The following is a 14,747-nucleotide window of genomic DNA, read 5'->3' on the forward strand; positions in this document are numbered from 1 at the left end:
TGATACGGTTAGGTCATGTCATAAAACTCAAGGTCAAAACAAGACTTGATGCTGTAAGGCTGTGTGCCCACAATGCGGATTTAATCCGTTTCCGCGGTGCTATTTCCGCAGTGAAAACGCATTAAAAACGCATGTTAAGTTGTCTTCCATGTCTCCCAATGATGCTGTGCACATGCTGTGAAAATTTCCGCTGCGGATTATCATTGCGGAAAAATCCGCAGCACAACCATTTATTGTGCGTAAACGTGGCGAAATTGCCGCCATTGACTTCCATTGAACCGCATAATATCCGCATGTATGCATGCGGATGTTATGCGGTTCAATGTGTGGATGGTACCCGGTCTGGAAAAGAGGAGACTCTCATCCAGACCCGGGTATCATTAGTAAAAAAAAGAATTAAAATGTAAAAAAAAAACATTATACTTACCTATCCGGCGACCCCCGGTCTCCTCTCCGGTGGCGTGTACTGTCCTCGGCATCCCGCGGTGTTCTGAAAGGACCAGCGCTGACGTCATTTAGTCATGTGATGGTCACGCGACCGCTGACGTCGGCAGTCTCGTGACCTGTCAGCTGACTAAGTGACGTCAGCGCAGGTCCTTTCTGAATGCGGGACGCAGAGGACAGAGCACGCCACCGGAGAAGGTGACCGAGGGCCATCGGAGAGGTAAGTATAATGTTTTTTTTTATTTTTTTATTCTTTTTTTTACTACTGATGCTGCATTTAAAGCAGCATAAGTTGGTCGCACAATATAAATCCGTGCCAGTTGCATGGATTTATATTGTGTGACCAACCTGTCAAGCACTTATCAAGTGACGCTCAAAATCGCTTGAAAAAACGCATGCGAAAATGCATGCAAAAATGTTTCTCCCTGGCAGAAAAAACGCATGTAAAATCCACATGCGTTTTTTTCTGCCAAGGAGATGCAGAAATGCTCGGGAAAATTTCTGCTTCATTTCTGCATTGTGGGCACATAGCCTTATACAGATGCTCAAATGCACCCACATTGTGGTCTTCTAAATAAGACCTAAAGCTGTATTTGGGTATACCCATGGTATTTTTCCTGAAGCATTTTCTGTGACATCTTTTTGGTCATTTATTGAGGCAGCTTTGCCTTTATTTTTAACTCTATATATATTTAAACTAGTGAGCGGATTTCAAGCGGAAGAAGCCTGATGAATGGTCAGGTCACTGCTTGTAGCCGCTTCAAAGCTATCAAAGTCTGGAAGGGTTAAAAGGAACTCCAAAAGGCTGAAACAATGCACAGTAAGTTATTTTAATATCGCAGTGCATATGTTAATTTGTTTTAGCATTTTTTAAGCGCTTTTTCAAGCTGATTTCCAGAAAAAGACATCATGTGGACATACCCTTAGATCACAACTTAGTTTTCATTGTTGCCCTACACATTCACCTAAAATAATTGTATGACTTTGTGGACTTGTAGACATTACAGATACAAGTCTAAACTTTTGCTATTTTATTGATGACACTTGCCAGAATAATGCTTTAAAATATTGAGATGGTATAAATTTTGCAAATATGATTGGTTAAGATTAAAGTTCATGGTTATGAACAGACTTGTAATACTATTCATAAATCTTCACTAACACTCAGGTATTCTGGCCGTAGTCACAGAAGGTTTTTATTCCGTGTATTACAAACCATTAATTCTTAAGAGAGGTCTGTCAAGCGTGGGTCTATCAATAAAATGTGAATGAATGAAATAACTCCTAATCAGAATTTCCCCCTAAAGTCAAAATATCATACAATGTAGCACACAGGGGCTGACTACGTGTGGTCAGGCAATAATGGTCATGAGTAAATAGTTACGTATAGTGATAATACACAAACTGGCTTAATAACAAATCGGATTACACTCTGATAACACTTTGAACAAACGCTAATAAAAGTGTGATCAGAGTGTAATTAGCATAATTGGCCCCATTTTCTCAGATGAGAGAATATACAGTCGTGTGACTTGGTCAAATCATGGAGTAAGAGCAAATCAACATAAACATTGAAAGAATATACAGCTCAGAATTTACCTTAAGGCTGTGTGCCCACTATGCGTTTTTTAAGCGTTTCCGCAGCAGCATTTCCACCACGGAAACGATTATAAAACGCTTGGTAGAAGGTCTGCCATGTTCCCCAATGATGATCCGCATGTGCTGTGCACATGCTGCGGGAATTTCCGCTGCGGATTATCATTGCAGAAAAATCCGCAGCACTACATATTATTTTGCGGAATCGCAGCGTTTTAGCCGCCATTGACTTGCATTGGAACGCGCCAATTCCGCAAGACTACACGTGCACATGCGGATATTAAGCGATTCAATGCGCGGATGGTACCCGGGTTTGGAGAAGAGAAGACTCTCCTCCAGACCTGGGTACCATAGTACCTGTAGTTAAAAAAGAATTAAAATAAAAAAAATCATTATGCTCACCTTTCCGGCACCCCCCGGTCTCCTCTGAGCGGCGCTGCTATCTCCTTGGCTTCCGGCGGTGGTCTGCAAGGACCTTCCGTGACATCATTTAGTCATGTGACGTCAGTGGTTGCATGACCATCACATGACTGAATGACGTCATGGAAGGTCCTTTTTAGAGCACAGGGAGCCGCCGAAGATACCGGACGCATCGCTGAGGAGACCAGGGGCCTCTGAAGGTGAGTATAATGTTTTTTTTTGTTTTTTTTTACTATTGATGCTGCATTCGCAGCATCCTAACTTGGTCACACTATATAAATCCATTCCGGTTGCATGGATTTATATAGTGTGACCAATATACTGTATATACGTTAGATCTCTTTCAGCCACATTGTAGGCTTAGGGATAAAAAGTGACTCTAGCTCAAAGGCGTACAAATATGTATCATTTATTGAGACAAGATAAGATTAACAAGATGAATAAAAAACAAAAATTAAGGGGGAGACCTCCAATAGACGCCTTCACCACTAGTACAGATAGACAGATAGTGCTAACAATGTTTTGTGATCCTAAATAGGTTCATAATACCCATGTTGTTTATTATTTAAACACTTGTTAGTAATATTTATTTATATTTCAAGACAAGAGGACACTGTCAAAGCCATCAATCATAAGACCAAGGTGAGTACGTCCCTATCCAGAAAAGCACCGGCATGGTACAAATTTAATCAAAATATAACAGTGCACAGCGCAGTTTATGAATATAAGTTTGTAAAGTGCATAGTGCCAATAGAAAGGAGCATCATTGTCCTATGGAAGATGGTTGCTGCAAACAAAGTGCATAGCACAAACAGAGAGGAGCATTACTGTCCTATGGAGATTGATAGTCATTAAAGTACTAAATATGCTATTAATGAGTCTAGAAATAATGAAAAGGCAAGAAAGCGGCATATGGAAGTCCTCAAACGATGTCACTAGGTCATATGTGATAGATCGCAGGGATCATATTACCTGGGCCGATGGATGTTGTTAAACCAGAAGTGCACAGTGAAGAGCCGCGTCTCCCTTGCCCCGACGCTGTTTCGCTCAAACTATATCTATGCAACATTCTATTATAGACACTGTTCTTAAACCAGCCTAGTTTGGATCTGGTCACTGTCTTCTACTGGCGCTGCTTAAGGTCTTGTACTGGTGTGGGACACGGGTCTTCCTCACAGCTCAGGCCTTCTCCAGCATCTGACCGCTCTTGGACCCTTCTTTGGCGATGGTAGATGTAAGCCCACCTCGTAGCCACACGACCTGTCCTGGTACAGGTTCTGGCACCAGCTCCCTCCTTCTCAGCCCGGCCAGGCCTTTTATAATTTGTAACTGCGAAACTGGTGTCACTTGACCTGGTGTCGTCTTCAATCTTTTCCGCAGGAAAATGCACTTCCACTCTTGGGGTTTCTATAATTCTGTCTTTACTTTCACTTTGACCAGCAGATGGTGGTGTTCACTTGCAGTTACTCAGTTAGGCATCATCTTCTTTCTTGTCCACCCCCTTACATAAGAGGCAGGTCACTGAAAAAAAAGTGACTTGTCATTCAAACACTGGGGGCAGGCAGGAGCAGAAGACCCAGTGTACAGTCTAGACCCTGTGCACCTGAATCTCATTACCAGAAAATGTCAAATGGTGATTAAAGAAGAACCACAAAGTGGATATCTTCATCAAAGGTATCAATTTAATCTGCATTACGCCATTACAGTCATGTCTTTACTTTAACTTGTAAAATCGTACTAACAGTTATATATAAATGTCATTCTGTGTCCCAGTCCATGGAAATGTTTCCCACAGGCACATCCAGCTCATACCTTACAGTGTGTCTCTGTAGATTTATTATTTTTTGTAGTTTTTGCTTAGCTTCCCCAATAAAATATAACATTTATTGATAAATAAAGACAATAAAAAATATACATATATGTGTAAACGGGAAAAGTAACACAACAAAACAAAAAGGTTGACACGAGGATATCCTCGTCAAAGCCTCTGGCAAAACGCGCGTTGGATCTGGTCACTTGGGGGTCAGTATTGGCTATCTTACTTTCTTCATACATGCATTTACACTATACCACCTTTTCAATGACAGTGTAACTATGCTCTTGTCTCTATAGACTTTATATATAGCACTATGCACTTTATTTTACAATTCATTTAGAGACCCTGTTGCACATCTATTTCGTGTTCTGGTATATGATTGGTTGATTTTTGTATGAATATATTGCAATAGCTACTGCCCCATTGTGACCATTTTGTTTTGTTGTGTTACTTTTCCCGTTTACACATATATATATTTTTATTGTCTTTATTTATCAATAAATGTTATATTTTATAAAGTCCTAGTGTCATATACAGTTATATGAAAAAGTTTGGGCACCCCTATTAATCTTAAGCTTAATGTTTTATAAAAATTGGTGTTTTTGCAACAGTTATTTCAGTTTGATATATGTAATAACTGTTGGACACAGTAATGTTTCTGCCTTGAAATGAGGTTTATTGTACTAACAGAAAATGTGCAATCTGCATTCAAACAAAATTTGACAGGTGCATAAGTATGGGCACCCTTATCATTTTCTTGTTTTAAATACTCCTACTTACTTTTTACTGACTTACTAAAGTACTTTTTTTGGTTTTGTAACCTCATTGAGCTTTGAACTTCATAGCCAGGTGTATGCAATCATGAGAAAAGCTACTTAAAGTGGCCACTTGCAAGTTGTTCTCCTGTTTGAATCTCCTCTGAAGAGTGGCATCATGGGCTCCTCAAAACAACTGTCAAATGATCTGAAAACAAAGATTATTCAACATAGTTGTTCAGGGGAAGGATACAAAAAGCTGTCTCAGAGATTTAACCTGTCAGTTTCCACTGTGAGGAACATAGTAAGGAAATGGAAGAACACAGGGACAGTTCTTGTTAAGGCCAGAAGTGGCAGGCCAAGAAAAACATCAGAAAGGCAGAGAAGAAGAATGGTGAGATCAGTCAAGGCTAATCCTCAGACCACCTCCAGAGAGCTGCAGCATCAACTTGCTGCAGATGGTGTCACTGTGCATCGGTCAACTATACAACGCACTTTGCACAAGGAGAAGCTGTATGGGAGAGTGATGCGAAAGAAGCCATTTCTGCAAGCAAGCCACAAACAGAGTCGGCTGAGGTATGCAAAAGCACATTTGGAGAAGCCAATTTCTTTTTGGAAGAAGGTCCTGTGGACTGATGAAACCAAGATTGAGTTGTTTGGTCATACAAAAAGGCGTTATGCATGGCGGAAAAAAAACACAGCATTCCAAGAAAAACACTTGCTACCCACAGTAAAATTTGGTGCAGGTTCCATCATGCTTTGGGGCTGTGTGGCCAATGCCGGCACCGGGAATCTTGTTAAAGTTGAGGGACGCATGGCTTCCACTCAGTATCAGCAGATTCTTGACAATAATGCTCAAGAATCAGTGACAAAGTTGAAGTTACGCAGGGGATGGATCTTTCAGCAAGACAATGATCCAAAACACCGCTCCAAATCTACTCAGGCATTCATGCAGAGGAACAATTACAATGTTCTGGAATGGCCATCCCAGTCCCCAGACCTGAATATCATTGAACATCTGTGGGATCATTTGAAGAGGGCTGTCCATGCTCGGCGACCATCAAACTTAACTGAACTAGAATTGTTTTGTAAAGAGGAATGGTCAAAAATACCTTCATCCAGGATCCAGGAAATCATTAAAAGCTACAGGAAGCGACTAGAGGCTGTTATTTTTGCAAAAGGAGGATCTACTAAATATTAATGTCACTTTTCTGGTGAGGTGCCCATACTTATGCACCTGTCAAATTTTGTTTGAATGCAGATTGCACATTTTCTGTTAGTACAATAAACCTCATTTCAAGGCAGAAACATTACTGTGTCCAACAGTTATTACATATATCAAACTGAAATAGCTGTTGCAAAAACACTAATTTTTATAAAACATTAAGCTTAAGATTAATAGGGGTGCCCAAACTTTTTCATATAACTGTATGTAGGTTACTATAGTTGCAGACACATGAACGTCTGATTACAGCCCTATACAGATCTTTGAGTAATTATTAGCTTCCCCAATGTAGGTACCTTCAGAGCACCATTGTACATTGTATCATGTAAACCAAATGTGTCATGAAGTTGACGCGCCCCCTGGGCCAGTGCTGTAGTGCGGCGCACGTGTGCGCGGGGGAATACCCGGAGCCGGATCCGATGGGGGTAGTAGTCTCCGAGTGGCGGGGACCCGGTCCGTGCCCAGGGTGGTCAAACTAAGTGTGTGGCAGTCTTTGTAGATGTTGTTTAAGTGTCGACTACGCCACCCGTTGATTTGCGGTCGCAAGGCCGCCGCTGCAGAACAGTCCGCTGAGGCCGGTGGTATGTGTGCAGCAATGGTGGTATAACCCCCAACGGGAGAGGTATGGCCTCAGGGCAGCTGGTGCGGGTGAAGGGAGTGATAGAAAGGGCGTCCCGGTACCTTTAGTGCTGGTAGTGCGATGGAACACAGAGACTGATTGCAGTTTTCAATGCTTTACTCACAGATGTTATCAGTGTCAGTCCTGCAGGTGATGACGACCCGAGCCGTGCTGCGTCCACCAGGTACGGGGCTCGACCAACCCCCAGGCAGTTCCAGAGTGTGACCTTGAACTCCTTTCTCCATTCCTTTCTCTGGCCGTCCCCACTAGGGACCCACCCATGTCCAGCTTCCTCAGGCCTTCTGGTGGCGAAACCTATCTCCGGTTTCCCTGACCCTATGTGGCGTGCCTTCGTGGTGAGTGTAGTGGGTGGTCGCACCAAGACGTGGCCACGACCTCCGGTTCCTGGCTGAGGATAAGTGGCCTCCACCAGTTCGGGATCCGGTACCCTGATCTGCCAACCCTTCACCCGCTGACTCCTAGCGTGTTCGGGTTCCCTCTTCCTTCATGTCTCTGGGCCTTTCTCCAGGTTCCATTCCTTCCTTGTTCCTTGTTCCTTTCCTCTTGTCTTTCTCTCTCTTGCTCCCTTCAGGAGCAGCACCCAGACAGGGCTGCTGCTCCCTGTCACTACTCTTCTCCTCTTCTTCTGTCTGACTGAACTGAACTCCTAAGATGGTGCCCACCTTTTATACTCCCTCTGACACCCGAGCCCAGGTGACTAGCCACCAATGGGCTCCTTCCTATGCCCAGAGTCCCTCCCCTCTCTGCTCCTGCACCACTGGGATATTCCTCCCCCCCTCCCACTCCAGCCAGGGACAGACGCTGTCGTACCTGCACATCTATCTGGTGGGAGTACCGTTGATCTGTCCCCCGGAAATGGGATGTATGTGGTGCATGCAGCTAACTGAGTTCTAGTCCACACTCCATCCTTACCCGGGAGTGGAATACCACACCTCTGGTTCGAGGTGCAATACCCCTGTAGCAGCCGAGCCCTCGGGGTGCTACATTCCCCCCTGGTAAACCACAGCACGTCCTCGGGCTGAAATAGAGTAAAAACTATTTTTAAAGTGTACGTACACATAAAACACGTCAACTTTCATCCATCCCTTTATGGGAGGTTTTCTCAACAGCTGGCTAATGCCACCGGAACTCTTTTACAAAAACACTATGTAAAACTTTGGCATCATATCAAATTTCACATTAAGGCATTCTCAAATAAAACATTCTTGAATTCTCGGGTTCTTGGGATCTTGGGATCTGGCCGCTCTCAGTCTTCGGCCAGGTAGAGGGAACGGATGACCGCTCTCAGTCCTCGGTCAGGTGAGGGATTAGGGCAAAAATAGGCAACAGTTCTCTTTCTGTCCCAACGGGGACCACACTCTTAGTGGAAACAGTCCCACAACAGTCCTTATACCCGGTCGGGTAACTATTTACATCTCCTCTTTTACCGTTTACGATTAACGGTGTGCTCCACACGCTCCTTTCTCTTCCTCAGGTTCAGACCCGTCCGGGCCCTCTTTCTCCTCCTCCTCCTGGTACGATTGCTCCTCTTCTTCCTTGACCCGGTGGACATGAAGGGCGTACCACCCCTTCACTCCCTTACGCCTGGTATAGGTAACGGTATCTCCAGGCACCAGGTCCCGTCCACTGTGCCCCTCCGGTAGGTGGGACTCTACGTCGCTCCTGTTTACAAACACCTGGCTTATGGTCTTCGGGTCTTGGATGATGCCCCAGCCACATGCCATGTGAAACTTAACAACAGTCCCGGTGACTCGGGGACCGTGAGCTGTACGGGGGGGTCCTGGCGGGTCCTTGTCTTCTGCTCCACGTTTTTAATGTGGAGCCACTCCTCCTTCACTTTCCTCTCTCTCCGCTCCCGCTCAAACGTTGCCAGTTGTTGGCGGCAGGTCTCATAGCGCCGGGCGGCGCCCGCCCGGGTCTCCTGAGTGAAACCCATCAGGTCTTCTCCAGTGGGGTCCCCCTCGAATTGGGCGTCCTCCAGCGGGGTGAAGAGAGGTCCACGAGCTCCGGAGCTGGGATTAGCGGTTCATCTGGGGCCCTTGCTCCTACGGGATGACTCTTCCTGGAGCGGGGGTTGGTGTACTCAGGCGGCCAGACGAACGGTGTCCCATCCGGGCAGGTGTGCTGCTCATACAGGTCTTTCCCCAATGATGGCACGACTGGGGGCCCCGGCTGGGGTGCAGCGCCCACGGGCACTCGGCCTTTTAACCAGGCCGGTGACTTTCTGATCGTGCCCGGTGTTGGGGAGCACGGTTCAGGGCGAGGCTCCGCTGCAGAGCTTGCTGCTGGAGGGCTGACTACTGGTGGTGGAGGTACGGTGGGCGGTGCGGCACCCAGAGCTTCGGGTCCCGCGGCGGGAGGTAGGGGCAGGTCCGCGGCCTCAGGGCCCGGAGTAACGGCGTTCCCCTTACTTGTCGTTGCGGCCTCCCCCGCGGCGTCGTCCCCGGCCTCCGGTCCGCTTCTGCTGCCTCTCGGGATCGACGCGGTGCTGGATGGTGGCTGCACCTCCGGTTGGCAGGTCAGCGTGCGCCGGGTCAACTCCTCCTTCCACCCGGCGAGCACGTCTCGTTGCGCCCAGATCATCCTCCTGTTCAGCTCTTCCAGCGCGGCCTGCGCGTACTCCGGTTCTTCCTTCTGGAGCACCGCTAGCAGCTCTGCAATCTGGTATGGCGGATGTGGCGGTGAAGCTCTCCTCCGTATCCGACATCCTCTTCTCCCCCTAGTGGACCGTGGCCTACCTGGCGATGATCCTCTAACGTAGGCCGCGGCTCCGCAGTGGATCGTCAGGGTTGAGGACCTTCCGTCGCGCTCCTGTGACGTCGGCGTCCCTGAGCTCCTTCCAGGACCTTACGCAACGTCCGGACGTGAGGCGGGGCTTCAGTTCTCGCGGGCTCTCGGAGTCCACACCCCTCTTCTTCTCGCGCGGCGTCCTCAAGATGGCGCCCAATGGCGGGAAAACTCCACGGATGGCGGGAAGAAGGCAGAAGATGGCGTCGGATGGCGGGAATCGGCTCCGGATGGCGGGAAACGACTCCGGACGGCGGGAAACTTCACCACAGGTAAGTAAAAAGTCTCTTTTTCAGGCACGCAGTACCCGGTGGTTACGGGCACGAGATCCTGCCGACTACGCCAAAGTTGACGCGCCCCCTGGGCCAGTGCTGTAGTGCGGCGCACGTGTGCGCGGGGGAATACCCGGAGCCGGATCCGATGTGGGTAGTAGTCTCCGAGTGGCGGGGACCCGGTCCGTGCCCAGGGTGGTCAAACTAAGTGTGTGGCAGTCTTTGTAGATGTTGTTTAAGTGTCGACTACGCCACCCGTTGATTTGCGGTCGCAAGGCCGCCGCTGCAGAACAGTCCGCTGAGGCCGGTGGTATGTGTGCAGCAATGGTGGTATAACCCCCAACGGGAGAGGTATGGCCTCAGGGCAGCTGGTGCGGGTGAAGGGAGTGATAGAAAGGGCGTCCCGGTACCTTTAGTGCTGGTAGTGCGATGGAACACAGAGACTGATTGCAGTTTTCAATGCTTTACTCACAGATGTTATCAGTGTCAGTCCTGCAGGTGATGACGACCCGAGCCGTGCTGCGTCCACCAGGTACGGGGCTCGACCAACCCCCAGGCAGTTCCAGAGTGTGACCTTGAACTCCTTTCTCCGTTCCTTTCTCTGGCCGTCCCCACTAGGGACCCACCCATGTCCAGCTTCCTCGGGCCTTCTGGTGGCGAAACCTATCTCCGGTTTCCCTGACCCTATGTGGCGTGCCTTCGTGGTGAGTGTAGTGGGTGGTCGCGCCAAGACGTGGCCACGACCTCCGGTTCCTGGCTGAGGATAAGTGGCCTCCACCAGTTCGGGATCCGGTACCCTGATCTGCCAACCCTTCACCCGCTGACTCCTAGCGTGTTCGGGTTCCCTCTTCCTTCATGTCTCTGGGCCTTTCTCCAGGTTCCATTCCTTCCTTGTTCCTTGTTCCTTTCCTCTTGTCTTTCTCTCTCTTGCTCCCTTCAGGAGCAGCACCCAGACAGGGCTGCTGCTCCCTGTCACTACTCTTCTCCTCTTCTTCTGTCTGACTGAACTGAACTCCTAAGATGGTGCCCACCTTTTATACTCCCTCTGACACCCGAGCCCAGGTGACTAGCCACCAATGGGCTCCTTCCTATGCCCAGAGTCCCTCCCCTCTCTGCTCCTGCACCACTGGGATATTCCTCCCCCCCTCCCACTCCAGCCAGGGACAGACGCTGTCGTACCTGCACATCTATCTGGTGGGAGTACCGTTGATCTGTCCCCCGGAAATGGGATGTATGTGGTGCATGCAGCTAACTGAGTTCTAGTCCACACTCCATCCTTACCCGGGAGTGGAATACCACACCTCTGGTTCGAGGTGCAATACCCCTGTAGCAGCCGAGCCCTCGGGGTGCTACATATCACTTGTTAATGTTACTTGGTATAAATCTGATTAGATTTCCCACCCCTAGCAAACTCCATGCAGATATTGCACTTGGTTGGACAAGAAATCAGGACCCCGGTGCAACAGTGCTAACTATTGAGCCATTGTGCTGTCCACTTAAACCTTAAGGAGAACCTGTCAGCACGATTTTGCATGTTAAAGTAAAGACATGGAAGCTAGACCATCTTATAAAAAACTATAAATTCCATTGGAAGACGGAGGCAATTAAGTACCTAGGAATTAAATTATCTTCCTCTTACAATAATTTGTACTCAAATAACTTCCCCTCCCTCCTCAATCTCCCTAATGGGCAGGATAGCCTCAGTAAAAAATGACCCTCCTCCCTAAGTTAATGTACTACTTTAAGACTCTCCTCGTAAGAGTCCCTCTGGGGGAACTTAAATCACTCCAAGCTGCGATTATGAGATTCATATGGAATGACAAAAGGCATAGAATCTCCAAACAAACCCTCACCACTCATAAAAGTCAAGGGGGACTGTCAGTGCCGGATATCATTAAATATTATTGGGCTGCTCATCTAAGAAGGATTCCATCCTGGGCTTCACTATGGGTCTTTAGTAAATGGACAGAGATAGAGAAGTGTATGTGGATGGTTCCTGTGCACCTGAACTCCCTCTTGTGGTCGGATAGACCCATCAAGATGTCATCTCCACTCCTGGGGCCCATTCAGTTCACAAGAGAAATCTATCTCTCATGCATGAAAAGGTTTGGGTTAGCTTCTCATAATCCACCAATGATCTCCTTCATTTTTCAACCATTTATCCCTAATAGCATGTAACCTGCAATGGTACACTTGTGGATTTCAGCAGGTTTGTTCAGAAACGTAAATTTGGTTAACGCAGATTCCTTGGAAATTCACTCATTTGATCTTATAAAAACTAACTTCCCCATAACCAATCGTGAATTCTTCCAATTTATGCAGGCTAAACATTTAGCTTTGTCTCTTTTTGGGTCAATAAGGGTATCCCAACCAACCGAATTTGAAAAGCTATGTACGAGAGGCCCGTCAACTAAGGGGCTGATATCAGATATTTACAAGATAATAAATGCCCCTCAGGCAGATCCTCCGTCAAAACACTCCTATATATGATTAAGTGGGAGACCTTTCTGGGAAGAGAGCTGTCAACTCAATGCTGACAGACTATCTGGGATAAAGTGGCTAAAACCTCTTTGTGTACATTGTATAAAGAGAATCAATATAAGATCCTGATGTTTTGGTATCATACCCCAGAACTACTCCATAAATTTACTCCTCCTATCTTGGATAACTTTTGATCCTGTGGTACCTTGGTTGGGTCCCATACTCATATCTTTTGGACATGTCCTAGACTGGCTAGATATTGGGAACCAGTCAAATCTCTCCTATAAAGAGTAATATATGCAGAAGTACTGCTGGACCCTGCAGTCTATTTATTCAATATCACCCTCAAAGTGATGGGAAAGATCTCCTCTAAATTACTACTCAATATGCTAGGTGCTTCCACTGGAAGTAGATCAATCCCCCATCCTAACAGGATTTATTAAACAGAATTTCAGATATGGAATATATGATGGCAATATTGAATGCAAGAGTGGACATATTCGATTCCATTTGGGCCCCTTGGGACTACTTTTGTGCTCAACATAATACCTAAGACCTTCATAAACCCTAGAACCTCCCTTGTTTTTTTTGTCCTCCCCTTTGATGTGTGACTGTCCTGTGGTTGTTGTTTGTTTTTTTGTAATAAAGATAATTATATGTAGGTTAATTGCAATGAATTTATCTTGATTCCTGATATAGATGAGAGGCCGATTTTCAACCAAGGGCTGTTTGGAATTTCAGGAGTATTTGTTGATGTATAGACACTCACTTTGCATGAAAGCCATTTAATGGCCTCATAGTCTATTAGTCATGTTCTTTATAAGAATTATATTTGTATTACCATTTCCATACCCTTTGTAATTTCACTGTTTTCAGGATGTTTGTTAAATCTTATCAACTTAAATAAAAAATTACAGTTACAAAAAAAAAAAGTAAAGGCATGGCCATTGATCTGAGCCAAGATCTCAATCTGTGAATGCGCTGCCACCTGTGCCATTTTAATGAAGACAGCCGGGAGGTCAACCTGCTCATGCGCCGCCACCGGTGCCATTTTATTGAAGACCGCCAGGAGATTAATCTGTGCCAATGCTGCAGGGAGAGCATTGGTGCAAACTTTCAAACAGGAGGCAGATACAGAAACCAGATGCAGGCGGAGGGGCTGGTGCAGGACCCTACCCACAGCTCTACCCATATGCACCTAAAGCTTATTACACCATAACTTCAAATTGCTGATTAAAGAACAACCACCATGTGGATTTCTTCACTAAAGTTATCTCTTTAATCTCTGCAACAGCGCCATTATGGCTGACAGGTTCTTTTTAATCATGCCCATATGGCAAATTATCTGATCGGTCATGTTATACATAATTATATGTGTAATATGAAAGTGGTACTGTTCACTTGCTTGTTCTTCTGTGCTGGTGTATGCAAAAGCTACAGGCTTATGCCGTGGAGCAGATAGCAGATGGTGCTGTATTAACTTTTTTGTTTATATGGTATTGTATGATTTCTCAGTCTTGTTTGTGTCTGTTCCTTCTGAAATCCTCAGTGTTGTTGATGAAGATAATGGTGGGTGGCTGCATGTCTTAAGTAAAATTGATCATTCTCTCACAGTCTGAATGCTGATGGTTCTGTTGAAAGCAGAAATTCTGCAATATTCTATGGTCCAATATTTATTATTCAAAAATGAATAGGTGTTATAAAGTTTCGCACCATCCCTTGCATTAAAGAAGATAATTTACATTGATAAAAAAGATCAGGAACACATTATAGCCATTCCTTGCCTAAGGAAAACAAATCCCCAGCACAGTGACCTTATCTACAGAAAAAGGTCATGACAGTCTTATAAGTGACCACCACCATTAAATGACATCTTGAATGACGTCTACAGATAAGAAGTACTGCACAAATGGATAGACTAAGTAGACTGAATGATAGGAGCCAGTCTATTATATGCATAGGATAGATAAACAGCCGTGTAAGTGACGCGCCCCCTGGGCCATGTTCAAGGGACACCCGGAGCCGGATCTGGATAGGGGTAGTAGTCCTTGTGGCGGTGACCCGGTCCGTGCCCAGGGTGGTCAAACTAAGTGTGTGGCAGTCTTTGTAGATGTTGTTTGAGTGTCGACTACGCCACCCGTTGATTGCGGCTAGGAGGCCGCCGCTGCAGAGCAGACCGCTGAGGCCGGTGGTAGGTTTGTGCAGCAAGGATGGTATAACCCCCAACGGGAGGGGTATGGCCTCAGGGCAGCAGATGTGGAAGTTGGTGGTTGTGATGGTGCAGCAAGGAAGCTCAGAGACAGGTGATGCA

Source organism: Phyllobates terribilis, unplaced genomic scaffold (genome assembly GCF_046119375.1).
Source record: "Phyllobates terribilis strain yellow unplaced genomic scaffold, ASM4611937v1 Scaffold_3__8_contigs__length_932513732, whole genome shotgun sequence".
Classification (NCBI taxonomy): Eukaryota; Metazoa; Chordata; class Amphibia; order Anura; family Dendrobatidae; genus Phyllobates; species Phyllobates terribilis.